This window comes from Mustelus asterias, chromosome 7 (assembly GCF_964213995.1).
Source record: "Mustelus asterias chromosome 7, sMusAst1.hap1.1, whole genome shotgun sequence".
NCBI classification, from domain to species: Eukaryota; Metazoa; Chordata; class Chondrichthyes; order Carcharhiniformes; family Triakidae; genus Mustelus; species Mustelus asterias.
Genome location: NC_135807.1, coordinates 35,319,579 through 35,338,468, shown reverse-complemented (window position 1 = coordinate 35,338,468; position 18,890 = coordinate 35,319,579). Strand labels below are relative to the sequence as shown.

Here is an 18,890-nt window from a genome sequence, read left to right as displayed (position 1 = left end):
GGCGAGGACCTTGTGTGATGTTTCTATGCATCTGCTGCCTTTGTCCTTCTAGGTGGTAGAGGTCACAGGTTTGTTGAAGAAGACTTGGTGAGTTGCTGCAGTGCATTTTGTATATGGTATTCACTGCTGGATGGAATAAATGTTTAAGTTGGTTAATGCGGTGTTGAACAAGTGGACTGCTTTGTGTTGTATAGTATCGAATTTATTGAGTGTTCTTGGAGCCACACTCATCCAGGCAAATGGAGAGTATTCCATCACACTCCTGACTCGTGCCTTGTAGATGGTGGAGTGGCTTTGGGAAGTCAAGAGGTGAGTTATTCGCCACAGAATTCCCAGCCTCTGACCTGCCCTTGAAGCCACAAGTATTTTTGTAGAATCATAGAATATATGGCTGTTTCAGTTTTGTTTCTTAGTTTAGTTAGTAGCACCCAAGATGTTGATGAGGGGATTTCCATGATGGTAAGGCCACTGAAAAGCAAGGGGAAATTATGAGATTGCCTATTGTTGGAGATGGTCATTGCTTGGCACTTGTGTGACATTATGTTACTTGCCACTTATCAGCCAAGCCTGAATATTGTCCAGGTGTTTCTGTAACTGGACATGGAATGCTTCAGTAGCTGAGGAGTTGCGAATGGTGCTGAACATTGTGCAGATACCCGCAAACATCCCCACTTCTGACCTTGTGATGAAGGAAGGTCATTGATGAAGCAGCTGAAGATGGTTCAGCCTAGGACACTACCCTGAGAAACTCCTGCAGCTATGTCCTGTACTGAGACATCATTGGAATGATATTTCAGATGATGACATGTTTCTCCTTATAGGCCACTTCTGCGGCTATGCCTGGTTTCCTGACAGGAGACATGAGCAATGTCTGATTATTGTCAAGTGACCAGCCCATGATCTGACGATCTGGCTGGAATAAAAGTGCCACAAACCATAGGATGAATAAATCTTGACTGCTGCCAGGAAACTGGGCACCTGAAGTAGTCTCCAATGACCCAGAGTCAAGTCATGATGGTTAAAACTATATTTATTCTTCAAGAGACAGCCCAACCTCACAGACTTCCAGCCAATTGCTGTTCTAACAGACACATCCTCAGGCTGAACCAGTGGTGTTTTTAGCTAACTTGACAAATTTGCACGTCTCAGCCAAATAATAAAATAATTAACAATACAGCTTAAATCTCTGCAACAATGCAAGAGAAAATGCAATTAGTTTCTTACATAATAAGCTTTATTCTTCAGAGAAAATTAGTTTCCTGCGTTTTTTGTCCAGTTCTTTTTCCTCCATTTAAAAATTCTACTTAAAGTGGATTCCGGCCTTGGGTAAATGTCTGCGTGGAGTTTGCACATTCTCCTCTTTCTGCATGATTCCTTCCACCATAGTCCAACGATGTACACGTTCGGTGGATTGGCCTTGCTAAATTGTCCCGTAGTGTCCCAGGTTGTGTAGGTAAGGTGGATTAGGTGTAGCAGGGATCAGGCATGTGGCGGGGTGGGATGGGTGGTGAGGTGGTGCAGACTCAATGGGCTGAATGGCCTCCTTCTGGTCTGTAGGAATTCTATGATTCTACATTGTCCTGAATAAAAGTTATTTTTGAAAACCACCACCTTGTTTGGAAGAGAAGAGTGTTGTGCATAGTTATCAACATTGCTTCATTATTTATGTAAAGGAAATAAAGTTAGTTAAATTGCTCTTAGAATAAAGTTCCCTTTTTACAATACCCTGTGTTAGTATTTATTATGTGGAGATGCCGGCGTTAGACTGGGGTAAGCACAGTAAGAAGTCTCACAACACCAGGTTAAAGTCCAACAGGTTTATTTGGTAGCAAATACCATAAGCTTTCGGAGCAATGCTCCTTCGTCAGATGGAGTGGTTTCTGTTCTCAAACAGGGCACAGACACAGAAATCAAATTACAGAATACTGATTAGAATGCAAATCTCTACAGCCAGCCAGGTCTTAAATGTACAGACAATGTGGGTGGAGGGAGCATTCAACACAGGTTAAAGAGATGTATATTGTCTCCAGACAGTACAGCTTGTGAAATTGTGCAAGTCCAGGAGGCAAGCTGTGGGGGTTACTGATAATGTGACATAAATCCAACATCCCGGTTTAGACCGTCTTCATGTGTGCGGAACTTGGCTATCAGTTTCTGCTCAGTGACTCTGCGCTGTCGTGTGCCGTGAAGGCCGCCTTGGAGAACGCTTACCTGAAGATCCAAGGCTGAATGCCCGTGACTGTGGGGGAGCACTTCAGCAGTCACGGGCATTCAGCCTTATCTTCAGGTAAGCGTTCTCCAAGGCGGCCTTCACGACACACGACAGCGCAAAGTCACTGAGCAGAAACTGATAGCCAAGTTCCGCACACATGAGGACGGTCTAAACGGGGATGTTGGATTTATGTCACATTATCAGTAACCCCCACAGCTTGCCTCCTGGACTTGCACAATTTCACAAGCTGTACTGTCTGGAGACAATACACATCTCTTTAACCTGTGTTGAATGCTCCCTCCACCCACATTGTCTGTACATTTAAGACCTGGCTGGCTGTAGAGATTTGCATTCTAATCAGTATTCTGTAATTTGATTTCTGTGTCTGTGCCCTGTTTGAGAACAGAGACCACTCCATCTGACGAAGGAGCATTGCTCCGAAAGCTTATGGTATTTGCTACCAAATAAACCTGTTGGACTTTAACCTGGTGTTTGTGAGACTTCTTACTGTTAGTATTTATTAGAAGGGAAATAAACTTGAAAGTAACAGCATTCAGCGAATTTCTAATCTTACTATTTGTAGCTGGTCTGCTGCAAGAATCAAGCAATTTTACACAAAATGACGAACAGAGCAGGAGATAACACATTGATACATGTTTCATCCGAGGATGTCACTTCCTTCAATGACAAAGCATAACACAGACCCCTAGTGGTGGTAAATGATACTCCAACACAATACTTCTTTCTTGAAAGCTGACTCCAAACTTCTTTTTGTGGGGCCTTTAAAATAATGAGAACTTACCATAAATTAAATGGGAGGGAGCAATACATCTCAGCAAATTTGATGAACACGTCTATCACACTAGCCCCCTTATGAAAAGTAAGTTGACTTACCTGCCCTATATTGTGAATGAAGTTTAACATGCCCTCCCTTCACCCTATCATTTGTTGCAATCCTTTCATCCCATCGTTGTTTATACAAATTTTCACCCCATCATTCTTTGTACAACCTTCAACCCCATCAGTGTTTGTACAACCTTCAACCCCATCATTGGTTGTACAACCTTCAACCCCATCATTGGTTGTACAACCTTCAACCCCATTATCGTTATCCAACCTTTAACCCCATCATTGTTTGTATAACCTTTAACCCCATCATTGTTTATACAATCTGCAACCTTTAACCCCATTGTTTGTACAACCTTAAACCCCATTGTTGTTTATACAACCTTTAACCCCATCATTGTTTGTACAATCTGCAACCTTTAACCCCATTATTGTTTATACAACCTTTAACCCCATCATTGTTTGCCCAACCTTCAACTCCATCAGTGTTTATACAACCTTCAACCCCATCCCATCATTGTTTGTATAGCCTTTAACCCCATCATTGTTTATACAACCTTAAACCCCATCATTGTTTGTACAATCTGCAACCTTTAACCCCATTATTGTTTATACAACCTTCAACCCCATTATTGTTTGTACAATCTTCAACACCATCATTGTTATCCAACCTTCAACCCCATTATTGTTTGTACAATCTTCAACACCATCATTGTTATCCAACCTTTAACCCCATCATTGTTTGTACAATCTGCAACCTTTAACCCCATTATTGTTTGCCCAACTTTCAACCCCATCATTGTTTGTACAATCTTCAACACCATCATTGTTATCCAACCTTTAACCCCATCATTGTTTGTACAATCTTTAACCCCATCATCATTATCCAACCTTCAACCCCACCATTGGTTGTACAACCTTTAACCCCATCATTGTTTATCCAACCTTCAACCCCATCATTGGTTGTACAACCTTTAACCCCATCATTGGTTGTACAACCTTCAATCCCAGCATTGTTTGTGTAACATTTAACCCCACCATTGTTAGTACAACTTTCAACCCCATCACTGTTTTTACCATCTTGAACCCTGTCATTTATTATCGTTTACATAACCTTTCAACCCTCTGACTCCACTCCAGAACTCTTTTTCCACACAGCTCAATCTCTCAACATCTTTATTCCACCTTTTTAAACTTTCTCAAACCAATTTTGTGACTTAGCTTATGGCCACCTCCCTTATGTTCCCCACCATGGCTAATGTAAGACATTTTGGGATGACTCATTACATTAAACATGTTAGTTCATTTCAATATTTTAAGCTTGAGCACCTATTTGAAATTAGAGATCTTTTGAGTGAGGAACTGTGAGTATAAACCTTTGGTCTGTAACTTGGTAGCATGTGGGAATGGATGACCACAACCCTATTAGAGTCATAGAGGTTTGCAGCATGGAAACAGGCCCATCAGCCCCACTTGTTCATGCTGCCCAGTTTTTACCACTAAGCTAGTCCAAATTGCCCACGTTTAGCACATATCCTTCTATACCCATCTTACCCATGTAACTGTCTAAATGCTTTTAAAAGACAAAAATTGTACCTGCCTCAACTACTGCCTCTGGCAGCTCATTCCAGACACTCACCACCCACCAAAGAATTGCCCCTCTGGATCCTTTTGTATCTCTCCCCTCTCACCTTAAACATATGCCCTTTAGATTTAGACTCCCCTATCTTTGAGAAAAGATGTTGACCATCTACCCTATCTATGCCTCTCATTATGTTATAGACCTCTATAAGATCATCATTAAGCCTTCTACACTCCAGGGAAAAATATCCCAGTCTATCCAGCCTCTCCTTATAACGCAAACAATGAAGTCCTGGTAGCATCCTACTAAATCTTTTCTGCACTCTTTCTAGCTTAATAATTTCCTTTTTATAATAGGGTGACCAGAACTGTACACAGTATTCCAAGTGTGGCCTTACCAATGTCTTGGACAATTTCAACAAGACGTCGCAACTCCGGTATTCAATGTTCTGACCAATGAAACCAAGCATGCCAAATGCCTTCTTCACCACCTGTGACTCCACTTTCAAGGAGCTATGAACCTGTACCCCAAGATCTCTTTGTTCTGTAACAATCCCAACACCCTACCATTAACTGAATAGGTCCTGTCCTGAATCGATCTACCAAAATGCATCACCTCACATTTATCGAAATTAAACTCCACCTGCACATCTATTTATGTGTCTATTATAGACAAAGAACCTGAATAATTGAGACACCATCTGCTGAGACCTTTTTTTGACTCTGCTACCGCTTGTGGATTGATTCTGTAAATATTGCCACCATTTTGGCACTTTTTTCAATCAAAATGACAGACCATTGGCATCATGAAGCAATTGGTTCTACTTTTCAGACTTCCCAACATGCGCATCACCAGTTTAACTCGCAAGCCAAACACATTGAAAGTTAAGGTATTTGTTGGTTGTCTACCTTTCTGAAGTTTCGATTCAATGTCTTGAAAAGGTGCATTCATTTTTACCAAGTCATTCAAGTGGCTGCTGAATTTTCCACTCCAAACTTCTCCCCTTTTCCCACTTCCTTTCTGAAAGGTGCTGTCTTACTGGAGTACCATTCCTCAGTGACTGACCACCATCCCTTATCTCAGCCAAGTGGCAATTCTTCTCGTGAGCCAAAACATCTGGGGGTGAATTTTCCCATCCCGCCTGCCAAGGGAATTGTAGCAGGTAAGGGGCGGACCATGAAAAGGTCCGTTGATCTTGAGCGGGATTTTCCGGATTTGGGGCAAGCATGGCTGGAGAATTCCACCCTTGGTGTCTGCTTGTTGATTCATGTCCATCATTTTTCCAGGAGGTGTTCATAGAATCCCTAGAGTGCAGAAGGAAGAAACATGGCCCATCGAGCCTGCACCGACAACAATCCCACCCAGCCCCCTCCGTAACCCCACGTATTTTACCCTGCTAGTTCCCCTGACAGTAAGGGTAAATTTAGCATGGCCAATCAACCTAACCTGCACATCTTTGAACTGTGGGAGGAAACCGGAGCACCGGGAGGAAACCCATGCAGAGACGGGGAGAACATACAAACTTACACAGACAGTGACCTAAGGCCAGAATTGAACCAGTGTCCCTGGCACTGTAAGGCAGCAGTGCTAGCCACTGTACCACGTGTTGCTGGAGGTTGATAAGGAATGAGAAGCTTGACTGATCCCTTACCTGTATCAGCTGCACTATGGGCAGTTGTAGCACGTCTGCTCCTACAACAGCTGAGAGGAACTAACTAGCATGGGCTGGTGGTGAAGCAATGTTTCTTCCTGCTCTGCATGGTGCAGAAGGTTACTGGGTGATCTATTAGACTAATTAGGCCACTTGATGTCTTAGGACAATCAACAACTGGTATTTACATAGTGCCGTTAATGTAAAACAAAGAACAAAGAACAATACAGCACAGGAACAGGCCGTCCAAGCCTGCGCCGCTCATGTGCCCACTGGACCATTCTTTTGTATCCCTCTATTCCCAGTCTGTTCATGTGGTTATCTAGATAAGTCTTAAACGATCCCAGCGTGTCCGCCTCAGTCACCTCGCTTGGCAGTGCATTCCAGGCCCCCACCACCCTCTGTGTAAAATACGTCCCCCTGACATCTGTGTTGAACCTTGCCCCCCTCACCTTGAACCCGTGACCCCTTGTGTTCGTCACCTCCGAAAAAGCTTCCCACTGTTCACCCTATCTATGCCCTTCATAATTTTATACACCTCTATTAGGTCGCCCCTCATCCTCCATCTTTCCAGGGAGAACAAGCCCAGTTTACCCAATCTCTCCTCATAGCTAAGACCCTCCATACCAGGCAACATCCTGATAAACCTTCTCTGTACTCTCTCCAAAGCCCCCACATCCTCTGGTAGTGCGGCGACGCAGTATTCCAAATGTGGCCTAACCATCGTTCTATACAGCCGCAACATCATATGCCAACTTTTATATTCTATGCCCCGCCCAATAAAGGCAAGCATGCCATATGCCTTCTTCACCACCCTCTCCACCTGTGCTGCCACCTTTAAGGATCTGTGGACTTGTACACCAAGGTCCCTCTGTGTGTCTATACTCCTGATGGTTCTGCCATATATTGTATAGCTCCCCCTTACATTAGATCTACTGAAATGCATCACTTTGCATTTATCTGGATTAAATTCCATCTGCCATTTCTCTGCCCAATGTTCCAGCCTATCTATATCCTGCTGTATTCTCTGACAATTTTCATCACTATCCGCAATTCCAGCAATCTTCGTGTCGTCCGCAAACTTACTGATCACACCAGTTACATCTTCCTCCAAATCATTTATATATATCACAAACAGCAGAGGTTCCAGTACAGAGCCCTGCGGAACACCACTAGTCACAGACCTCCAACCGGAAAAAGACCCCTCCACTGCTACTCTCTGTCTTCTATGGCTAAGCCAGTTCTCCACCCATCTAGCTCGCTCACCTTTTATCCTGAGAGATTTAACCTTTTGCACCAGCCTGCCATGAGGGACCTTGTCAAATGCTTTACCAAAATCCATATAGACGACATCCACGACATTCCCTCGTCAATCGTTTTTGTCACCTCCTCAAAAAACTCAACCAAATTTGTGAGGCATGACCTCCCTCGTACAAAACCATGCTGTCTATCGCTAATGAGATTATTCAGTTCTAAATGCGCATATATCCTATCTCTAAGAATCTTCTCCAACAACTTCCCTACCACGGACGTCAAGCTCACCAGCCTATAATTACCCGGGTTATCCTTGCTACCCTTCTTAAATAACGGGACCACATTTGCTATCCCCCAATTCTTTGGGACCTCACCTGTGTCCAGTGAAGAGACAAAGATTTCTGTTAGAGGCCCAGCAATTGCATCTTTCGCCTCCCTGAGGAGTCTAGGATAGATGCCATCTGGCCCTGAGGATTTGTCTGTCTTAATGTTTCCTACAAAACCTAACACTTCCTCCCTTGTAATTGAGATTTTTTCTAATGGGTCAACACATCTCTCTGAGACAATACCATTCAACATGTCCCTCTCCTTTGTGAATACTGATGCAAAGTATTCGTTTAGGATCTCTCCTACTTCCTTTGGTTCTAAGCATAATTCCCCTCCTTTGTCCCTGAGAGGTCCGATTCTTTCCTTAACAACCCTCTTGTTTCTAACGTATGTATAAAATGCCTTAGGATTCTCCTTAATCCTGTCTGCCAAGGACATTTCGTGATCCTTTTTGCCCTTCTAAGTCCCTGTTTGAGTTGTTTTCTACTTTCTCTGTATTCCTCCAGTGCTCCATCTGTTTTTAGCTGCCTGGACCTCATGTATGCCTCTTTTCTCTTTTTGATTAGACCCACAATTTCACTGGTTTCCACAGCTCTCGAATCCTACCTTTCCTATCCTTCCTCTTTACAGGCACATGCCTGTCCTGCAGTCCTATCAAGTGCTCCTTAAAAGACTCCCACATGCCAGATGTGAATTTACCCTCGAACAGCCTCTCCCAATCAACAGCCACCAAATCTTGTCTAATCCGGCTGTAGTTAGCCTTCCCCCAATTCAGTACCTTACCCATAGGACAACACTCATCTTTTTCCATCACTATCCTAAAGCTAACAGAATTGTGGTCACTATTTGCCACATGATCCCCTTCTGCAACTTTGATGACCTGACCGGGCTCATTCCCCAGTACTAGGTCCAGTATAGCCCCCTCTCTAGTTGGACTGTCAACATATTGTTCCAAAGAACCTTCCTGTACACATTTTATAAATTCTTCCCCGTCCAGGCCCCCAGCTCTAAGCGATTTCCAGTCTATACAAGGGAAATTAAGGTCTCCCACTACAACAACCCTATTTTTTCTGCACCTGTCCAGAATCTCCTTACATATCCATTCCTCAACTTCCCATGGGCTGTTGGGAGGCCTGTAGTATACCCCCAGTATAGTGACTGCGCCCTTCCTGTTTCTGAGCTCCACCCACAGTGACTCGTTATCTGACCCTTCCATATTGTCCACCCTCTGTACCACTGTAATATGCTCCCTAACCAGCACTGCTACTCCCCCACCTCTCCTCGCCCCTTCTCTGTCTCGCCTAAAACACTTATACCCCGGAATATTCAGCTTCCAGTCCTGTCCTTTTAACCAAGTTTCCGTCACTGCAACCACATCCAAGTTCCGGGCAAGCATTAAGGCTCTAAGCTCGTCTGTCTTGCCCGTGACGCTCCTTGCATTGAAGCAGATGCACTCCAGACCTCCAGGCCCACTGAGGTCATCCTCCCCCAGAATGCTCTTCCTCTTAGATAGCCTTGTCTTGGCCCCAACCTCGTCCCCAGCCGCTATGATTATTGACCTATTGTTCTGATCCCCACCCCCCCGCCACATTAGTTTAAACCCCCCGAAGCACACTAGCAAAACTCCCAGCTAGGATATTCGTGCCCCTCCAGTTTAGATGCAACCCGTCCTTCTTGTACAGGTGCCATCCTCTCTTGAAGACTTCCCAGTGATCCACGAATTCGAAACCCTCCCTCCTGCACCAGTCCTTTAGCCACACATTCAGCTGTGCAGTCTCCTTGTTCCTAGCCTCACTAGCTTGTGGCACTGGGAGTAGTCCAGAGATCGCTACCCTCGAGGGGCCCTGCTTTTTAGACTACTCCCCAACTCCCTGAATTGCTCTCGCAGGACCTCCCTGCTCTTTCTGCCTACGTTATTTGCACCAATGTGGACAATGACGTCTGTCTGGTTACCTGTCTTTTTTAGGATGCTTCCTACCTGCTCAGAGACATCCAGAACCCCGGCACCAGGGAGGCAGACTACCATCCTGGAGTCTCGTTCACGCCTGTCTGTGCCTCTAACCATTTCATCCCCCACTACTATTGCTCTCCTGGTTCCCCTCTTTCCCTTCTGAGCCACAGAGCCCGATTCCATGCCAGTGACCTGGTCACCGTGGCTTACCCCTGGAGGGTCATCCCAAGGTGCTTTATAAGTGTGTTATCAAACAGATTTGACACCGAACCATTAGAGATATTGGGAATATGACTAAAAGCTAGGTCATAGCTATTGGTTTTAAAGAGAGTCTTAAAGGAATAAAGAGAGGTAGAGAGGTGGAATGGTTTAAAGAGGCAGTTGGAGAACTCAGGACCTTGACAGCTGAAGGCACATGTATAAATGTTGGAACTACTAAAATCGGGAATGTGCAAGAGGCTAGAATTACAACAGCGCAGATACCTCATCAATTCCTGACATGCCATAGAGTCATAGAGCAATACAGCATGGAAACAGGCCCTTCAGCCCAACTAGTCCATGCTAACCATGGTGCCCTCCCAGCTAGTCCCAATTGCCCATGTTTGGCCCATGTCCCTCTAATCCTTTCCCATCCATGAATGACTTATCCAAATGCTTTTCATATGTTGCTATTGTACCTGCTTCAACCCACTTTCTCTGGCAGCTCATTCCATATACGCACCACCCCCTGCGTGAAGAAGTTGCCCCTCAGGTACCTTGTAAATCTTTCCCCTCTCACCTTAAACCTATGCCCTCTAGTATTCAATTCTCCTACCCTGGGAAAAAGACTATATGTGTTCATCCTATCTATGCCCCTTATGATTTTATATGCCTCAATAATGTCACCCCTCATTCTCCTAAGTTCCAAGAAATATAGCCGTAGCCTGGCCAACTGCTCCCTATAACCCAGGCCTGGCAACATCCTTGTAAACCTTCTTTATACTCTTTCCAGTTTATCAATGTCTTTCCTATTATAGGGTGACCAAAACTATACACAATACTCCAAGTGCAGCCTCACCAATGACTTATACAACTGTAATATAATGTCCCAACTCCTATACTCAATGCCCTGACTGATGAAGGCCAGTCTGTCTATATAAGCCTCCTTTTGACAATAATAAATAAACTTTAAAAAAAACCTGTGACGCCACTTTCAATGAACTATAAAATTATACTCCTAGGTCCTTCTGTTCTGCAACACTCCTTAGGGCCCCACCATTCACTGTATAAGTCCTACCCTGGTTTGACTTTCCAAAATGCAACATCTCACACTTAGCTGTATTGAAATCCATTTGCCAACCTTCAGCCCACTTCCCTAACTGTTCAAGATCCCCCTGTATTTTTGATAATCTTCTTCGCTATCAATGATATCTCCTAATTTAGTATCATCCACAAACTTATTAACTATGCCTTGTATATTTACATCCAAATTCCTTATATAAATAATGAATAAGGCACACCACGAGTCACAGGCCCCCATCAGAGAAACAACCTTTGACCATCATCCTCTGCTTCCTATCATCGAGCCAATTCTAATCCAGATTGCTAGCTCTCCCTGGATCCCATGTGACCTAATCTTTCATGAAAGGCCTCAGGTTAATGTGCCTCTTGGCTATATCTGGATAAACTCAATGACCAAGATCAGAGAACAGGAGATAAGGGTACTTATTACATTAGGTCACCATCCTACGACATGGTCCAGAGTTGTGAGGGGTGGGGGTGTGCACGATGGCTGGGACTTATAGTTTCCTGCCTCACATTCTTCTTTGTCTGCCTCTAGGCTGCAAATAATCTACAGGCCGCAGGGGTCCTTGGAGCATCCTGAAGATCTCCAGAGGCTCCAATTAATAAAACAATTCTGCCCTTTTCCCACCAAGCATAATCTTTCGGCCTCATGGCCTGTGACTTCTGTTGCCCCCTCCTTCTCCCTGGGGCCAATAGCAATGAATGCAGTGTAGTTCTTTGAGGCCTATGGCTGTGTTCTTATGTTCGTCTCACTTTCCTTGTGCAAGGCTCTGCTGCTGTGCTTGCGGGAGGGAGTGGCCCATGAGATGACCTGGATCAGAAAATATGGGAGCTTTACCCCCACAGGAGGTGGAGGACATTTATAGTAGTACACTGTGCCTACCTTTAAAGTAAAAGTTTATTTATTAGTCACAAGTAAGGCTTACACTAACACTGCAATGAAGTTACTGTGAAATTCCCCTAGTCACCACAGTCCGTTCAGGTCAATGCACCTACCCAGCACATCTTTCAGAATGTGGGAGGAAACCGGAGCACCCGGAGGAAACCCATGCAGACACGAGGAGAAGGTGCAAACTCCACACTGACAGTGACCCAAGCTGGGAATCGAACCCAGGTTCCTGGCACTGTCAAGCAGCAGTGCAAACCACTGTGCTACCGGAGTCCAACCATGTGGAAAATTGGTCTGCCCGCTAGCTTGCAAGCGAGATAGCATGATCCTGTCAATAGACAGAGGCAATACTATCTACATACCAGTAAGAATGGCGGTATTGCCACAACGTGTTGACAAGACATTGTGGCATGTATTTGCAGATACCATTGTTATAACAGTATGTAGGACACCAGAGAGTTTCTATTAGAGGTTTTTAGGCTGTTGATTCCATACCAAATTAAGACTGCAATAATGAAGGGGTGGCTTTGAACAAGAATCTTCCTTTATAGGGGACATTGTGTTAGGCAGCAGTTAATTCCACAGTGAATAAATCAGTGCTAATGGGGCTGACTTAATAAATTTATTCATCTTATTTCCAAAATCAAATTGTGCCAATGAACCGAACTTTAATGCACCACCTCAGGCAATGTCAACATAATAGTCACCAATTTAACAGGGGGAAGTTTCTCCTAACTCCCCCCCTCAAACCGCCCGAAGGAGAATATTGCACCACCTTACCTGGGCGCTGGTCTTTCGGTGCTTACTATTTGCTTACAGGTAAATGGGGTTTTACAGACAGCTTTTTTAAAAAAAAATGAATTGCACCTTCTGTTCCAACACAGCTGACCACAGCTCCAGTTACAGCTCTGTGACGTTCAAGAAATGAGTGTAACTGGGACCGGTGCCTGCTCACAGCCAGAGCAAGAGGCCCACGTGACGGGCAAGCCTCCCAGCTAGATATCCCACAATGAAAGTACAGAGTGTTCAGTAGATTCCATTCCCTTGACACGGTGCCGAGTGACTTCTCCAAGTTTACATCCTAGCAACCAGTCCCAGTCATTTGAATTTTCATGCATCACTATGTCTATAATGATGTCACGGTTGCTGTGGCAACTATCTGCTGGAGGAACTATGACATTTCTGCTGCTAAGTAACCGGGGGAATCTGACATGCTTGGAGTCATTCAGGCAAATAGCTGAGTGATCATTAATTCTGCTCACATCGCCTGTACCGTGCGCAGCCCCTATTTGCTGATCCGCAGGTTTTTTTTTTACACAGAAACCATTCTCAGGGTGAGTGCAGTCGAGCCGCAGAACTGATTTCTGTGTTGCTGCTATCAGGAAATGTTTTCAGACAGTTCCCCCAGTGTGAAAGAAAGCACATGCCTTTAAATAGCGCCTTCCTCAGGACATCTCAAAGCAATTTAACTCTTTGAAGTGCAGCTGCTGTTGAAATGGGGGAGAAGTGGCAATACCTTGCACAGGATGATCTCCTACAAATAGCCATGTAATAAAACCCACGTAATCTGTTTTTAGTCATTTTAGTTGAAGGCTAAAAATGCTAACCAGAGCAGAACTCCAATCTTCAAAATAGTGCCGCAGAATTTTTAACATTCAGCTGTCAGGACAGATAGGGATTCAGTTAAATATCACATTTTTAAAAATTTATTAGTGTCACAAGTAGGCTGACATTAACATTGCAATGAAGTTACTGTGAAAATCCCCTAGTCGCCACACTCCGGCGCCTGTTCGGATATACTGATGGAGAATTTAGCACGGCTAATGCACCTAACCAGCATGTCTCTCAGATGGAGCACCCGGGGGAAACCCACACAGACACAGGGCGAGTGTGCAAACACCGGACAGACAGTGACCTAAGCCGGGTCCCTGGCGCTGAGGGGCAGCAGTGCTAAACGCTGTGCCACCATGCTGCCCATTTCATAGCACCTCTGACATTGCAGCGCTCCCCTGGGGCATCAGTCTAGATTTAGTGCTTGAGACTCTGGAGTGAGACCTGAACCCACAAACCTCTAACTTAGAAACAGGAATGCTATTACTGAGTCACGACTGACCCCTGTGTAAACTGTGTATGTTAGAATCAATTTAACAGAGCCTGCAGAGCGAGCATGGTGACGTAGGTGATGGGGGAGTGGGGAGAATCCGCTAGGAGTACCTGCATCTGATTCTCGACAGGGGGAGAACTGCCCCGCATTTAGTGGGAGGTTGGGAAGGACCTGATGCGAGAATCCTGCCTGCTGGCTGTGGAATGTCAATTAGACTTATTAATGTGTCACTTAAAACCAATTATCTCTGAGCTCACTGGGAACTAATGGGGTTCACAATGATAAGCCATGTCTCTTGAAAGCCACCCAGCAAACCCTGTTGGGTTTTCCAGTGATGAATGTTCCTCATTGACAGGAACTCAGTACCCGATTGAGGAACCCAGCATCGGGAAGCTGGGGGAGTCTCAGGTCAATCCCTGTCCTGGCCCCTGCCCCCCACCCCACCTCCCCCAACCATTCTCATGGCCAGGCTCTCCCTGTGATCCTGTTTTACCCCCCTCTTGCCAGTTTCCAAAGATCCAGCGATGATCCCTGGTAAAGGCCTCAGAGCATTACCAGTAGCAGCCACTGCTCCCAGTGGCGCTGCTGGCAATGGTGATTTCTGATTGGTCAGTAACTCTTGGGAGCTAGGATTTTTATCTGACTAGGGCCTTGATCGAGTAGAAAGCCTGGACTTGTCCAGAGTACCTAACTGCACTTCATTTTCTTTTGCATTGGGCCTTGTAATGACCTCAATGAGGCCCATGAGGTTGGCTCCTTGGAGTATGAGCTCCCTGATTGAGGTTAATAACTGCCCAATCAGGGAATCTCATCTGTATAAATATTGAGGAGTGTAAGGGCTACTGACAGTCCGGCATCTGACTTTATACCTGAAGCACCCTTAGGAGTGGAACTGAGTTTGTAAATAAAGAGAATCTGGTGAAGGGACATTGGCCTCTGAGGAGTTATTTCAGGACTCCTGGAGAGAAGCGATGCAGGAGCCCCACAGGTTCACTTGTTGGTGATGTGGGGTGTGCGGTGTGGGTGGGGGTGTGGGGGATTGGGCCACATAGCTTAAACAAAATTCTGTACTGATTAGACAGTTTGTGCTCCCACATTTCTCTACCGCAAAGCCGAGACAATAGTCTCCTCTTCCCCTTCAACCTCTGCTGAAGGCATTTATTTTCTTCAGGGTACGAATTGACAGGTGCAGTCATTTATCTTTCCCCCAACCCCAGTCATGTGTCCCATGGGCCATTTTTCACACGTTAAAGTGAGTGATGTAAAGATATTCCACCAAGGGGAACTGAAAAGCCAAGTCAAATCCAACCCTTATCCCATACTTGCATGCATAATTTTCCTTCAGCTGCTCTAGGATAGTGATTCAAGGCATTTTGATTTATCTCTTATTTACCCAGGAACACTGAGGCCAATTGTAGCACCTCTATCTGCCCAAATTGGGAATTGAGCCTGTGAACCCTTGGTGCAGCTGACCCTGTTATAAGTGTTATGACCAACCCCAGGTGAGGTTTACTCAAGGGATGTTGATCCGAGCGAGCCCCCTTGATTTGTCACTGTCCGGCTGGGAGACCCCAAAATCATTACAAACCCGGATGAAGAGGGATGGCTGGCTCCATGTCTTTATTCAACCCACCCTCTGCTGGTTGCAACAAAGGTTTAATCTAACAAGGTCTCCTTTCCCTTGGGTATCTTTTCCAGATTCAATAGCTACGTTTCAAAAGGAGCCAATTTAACCAGACTTTCTTGAGTTAAGATAGAGTAAGGCTATTAACTACTTAAAAGGTAAGAAGAAATAAATCGTAAAACACACGCATCTACACAAGTACAGATTAGAAGTAAGAATGGAGTCCAATAGCATTCACAGTCGTTAGCACTGCTGCATCACAGCGCCAGGGACCCGGGTTCGGTTCCTGGCTCGGGTCACTGTCTGTGTGGAGTTTGATGTGGAGATGCCGGCGTTGGACTGGGGTAAACACAGTAAGGAGTCTAACAACACCTGATTAAAGTCCAACAGGTTTATTTGGTAGCAAACGCCACTAGCTTTCGGAGCGCTGCTCCTTCGTCAGATGAGTGGGAGATCTGCTAACAAACAGCAAATAGGGCATATAAAGACACAAACTCAATTTACAGCATAATGAATAATGATTGGAATGCGAGTCTTTACAGCTAATCAAGTCTTAAAGGTACAGACAATGTGAGTGGAGAGAGCATTAAGCACAGGTTAAAGAGATGTGTATTGTCTCCAGACAGAACAGCCAGTGAGATTTTGCAAGTCCAGGCAAGTTGTGGGGGTTACAGATAGTGTAACATGAACCCAAGATTCCGGTTGAGGCCGTCCTCATGTGAGCGGAATCTGGCTATCAGTTTCTGCTCAGCGACTCTGCGCTGTCGTGTGTCGTGAAGGCCGCCTTGGAGAACGCTTACCCGGAGATCAGAGGCTGAATGCTCGTGATCGCTGAAGTGCTCCCCAACAGGAAGAGAACAGTCTTGCCTGGTGATTGCCGAGCGGTGTGGGGGAGCACTTCAGCGGTCACGGGCATTGGGCCTCTGATATTCGGGTAAGCGTTCTCCAAGGCGGCCTTCACAACACACGACAACGCAGAGTCGCTGAGCAGAAACTGATAGCCAGGTTCCGCACACATGAGGACGGCCTCAACCGGGATCTTGGGTTTATGTCACACTATCTGTAACCCCCACAACTTGCCTGGACTTGCAAAATCTCACTGGCTGTCCTGTCTGGAGACAATACACATCTTTTTAGCCTGTGCTTAATGCTCTCTCCACTCACATTGTCTGTACCTTTAAGACTTGATTAGCTGTAAAGACTTGCATTCCAATCATTATTCATTATTCTGTAAATTGAGTTTGTGTCTTTATATGCCCTGTTTGCTGTTTGTTAGCAGATCTCCCACTCATCTGACGAAGGAGCAGTGCTCCGAAAGCTAGTGGTGTTTGCTACCAAATAAACCTGTGGGACTTTAACCGGATGTTGTTAGACTCCTTACTGTGTGTGGAGTTTGCACATTCTTCCTGTGTCTGCATGGGTTTCCTCTGGGTGCTCTGGTTTCCTCCCACAGTCTGAAAGACATGCTGATTAGGTGCATTGGCGATGCTAAATTTTCTCTCAGTGTACCCGAAGAGGCGCTGAAATGTGGCGACTAGGGGAATTTCGCCGTAACTTCATTGCAGTGTTAATGTAAGCCTTACTTGTGACTAATAAACTTTGCTTTACTTTACTTTTACTTTACATTGAAATATGATAAAAGGTTACATGGAATAGTCCTTGAGTTGCAAGGAGTAGATGATGATGTATTGCTGGTGATGCAGGTTGATTCCAGTATTCGATTTGTTGGTTCAGGTGTTCTGTTGTTCGTTAGAGAGATTTCAGTTCTTTGTCGAGCTACGGTCCTTCTGCTGGCTGATCAACTTTCAGAGTCAAAGAGAAAGTTTTAGATGTTCTTGCAAAATCTGGCTATTCTGCATGCGTCCTGCCTTGGTTACTGTATAAACTTCTGTGTGGCAAACTTCCAGCTGCTTTTCTCACAGCACACAAACAAAGACCAACACACAGACAAACACTGGGCAGCTCTTTGGGCTAGCTATTAACACCCATTTCCGTGTATTTGACCTGGAGTCCACTAGTCAGTCTAAGAAATTATGCCAAGGTCTTTGCATGAAATAGCCATTAGGTTCCTTTGTCTTTACCAGAGATGGTAATCAGCCTTTGGATTCTTTTCGAATTGTCTTGTCTTGAACTACAGAGAGGGGTTCTGTTGTTTCTTAAAGATTCTGCAGCCATCCCTGTCAGTGGCTAGTGGTACATTCTTATCCATCTTCAGGCTCAATGTCCTTTTTAAAAATATATAACTAATAAAGACTAATATTTTCATGTATTATTCAAGGTTTTTCTCCATCATAACACAAGTTGTATTTGCCGACAGCTTCTCGGAGAGCATAAGTTTCAGAGGGTGCTGTATTCAACACTTTCAAAGTTTCCATCACCAGAACATGGCAGACAGCATGGTTATGAAGTTACGTCCATGCAACTCTATGCCCTGTATCTACCCTCCAAAGTCACTTAGAATCATAGAAACCCTACAGTGCAGAAGGAGGCCATTCGGCCCATCGAGTCTGCACCGACCACAATCCCACCCAGGCCCTACCCCACATATTTTACCCGCTAATCCCTCTAACCTATGCATCCCAGGACTCTAAGGGGCAATTTTTAACCTGGCCAATCAACCTAACCTGCACATCTTTGGACTGTGGGAGGAAACCGGAGCACCCGGAGGAAACCCACGCAGACACGAGGAGAATGTGCAAACTCCACACAGACAGTGACCCGAGCCGGGAATCGAACCCAGGACCCTGGAGCTGTGAAGCAGCAGTGCCTCATTTATGTTACTGAAACCCCTCAATATTGTGAACACTGGTACATCAAAACCCCCCTCATATTCTCCCCTCTAAGGAGAACAAGCTCATTTTCTCTCATTTAGCCATGTAACAGAAGTCTTTCATTTCTGATACTCTTCTACTCTTCTGCATCCTGTCACAGGCCTTGACATCCTTCCTAAGGTGTAATGGACAGCATTGGATACAATACAGCTGACACCTGACCAGTATTTTATAAAGGTTTGCATTGTATTTATGACACAGAAACAGTCCATTTGGTCCAACAGATCCATGCTGTTATCAATGCTGCCTCCTCCATTGTTCTCCATCTAATCCCAACAATGTCTCCCTCACGTGTTTATCTAATTTCCACTGAACTATTTTATGGCTATTCACTC

The 18,890-nt window shown here is 45.0% G+C and overlaps 1 long non-coding RNA gene across 1 annotated transcript in view; it reads right to left on the bottom strand.

Annotated features, from left to right (window-relative positions):
- LOC144495627 (uncharacterized) overlaps positions 1–12,910 on the bottom strand; it is a 41,960-nt gene extending 29,050 nt beyond the window's left edge. Inside the window, exon 1 of the long non-coding RNA XR_013498302.1 lies at positions 12,777–12,910. This is a non-coding gene — a long non-coding RNA (uncharacterized LOC144495627). The remainder of the gene's footprint in view (positions 1–12,776) is intronic.
- Positions 12,911–18,890: the final 5,980 nt, after the last annotated feature.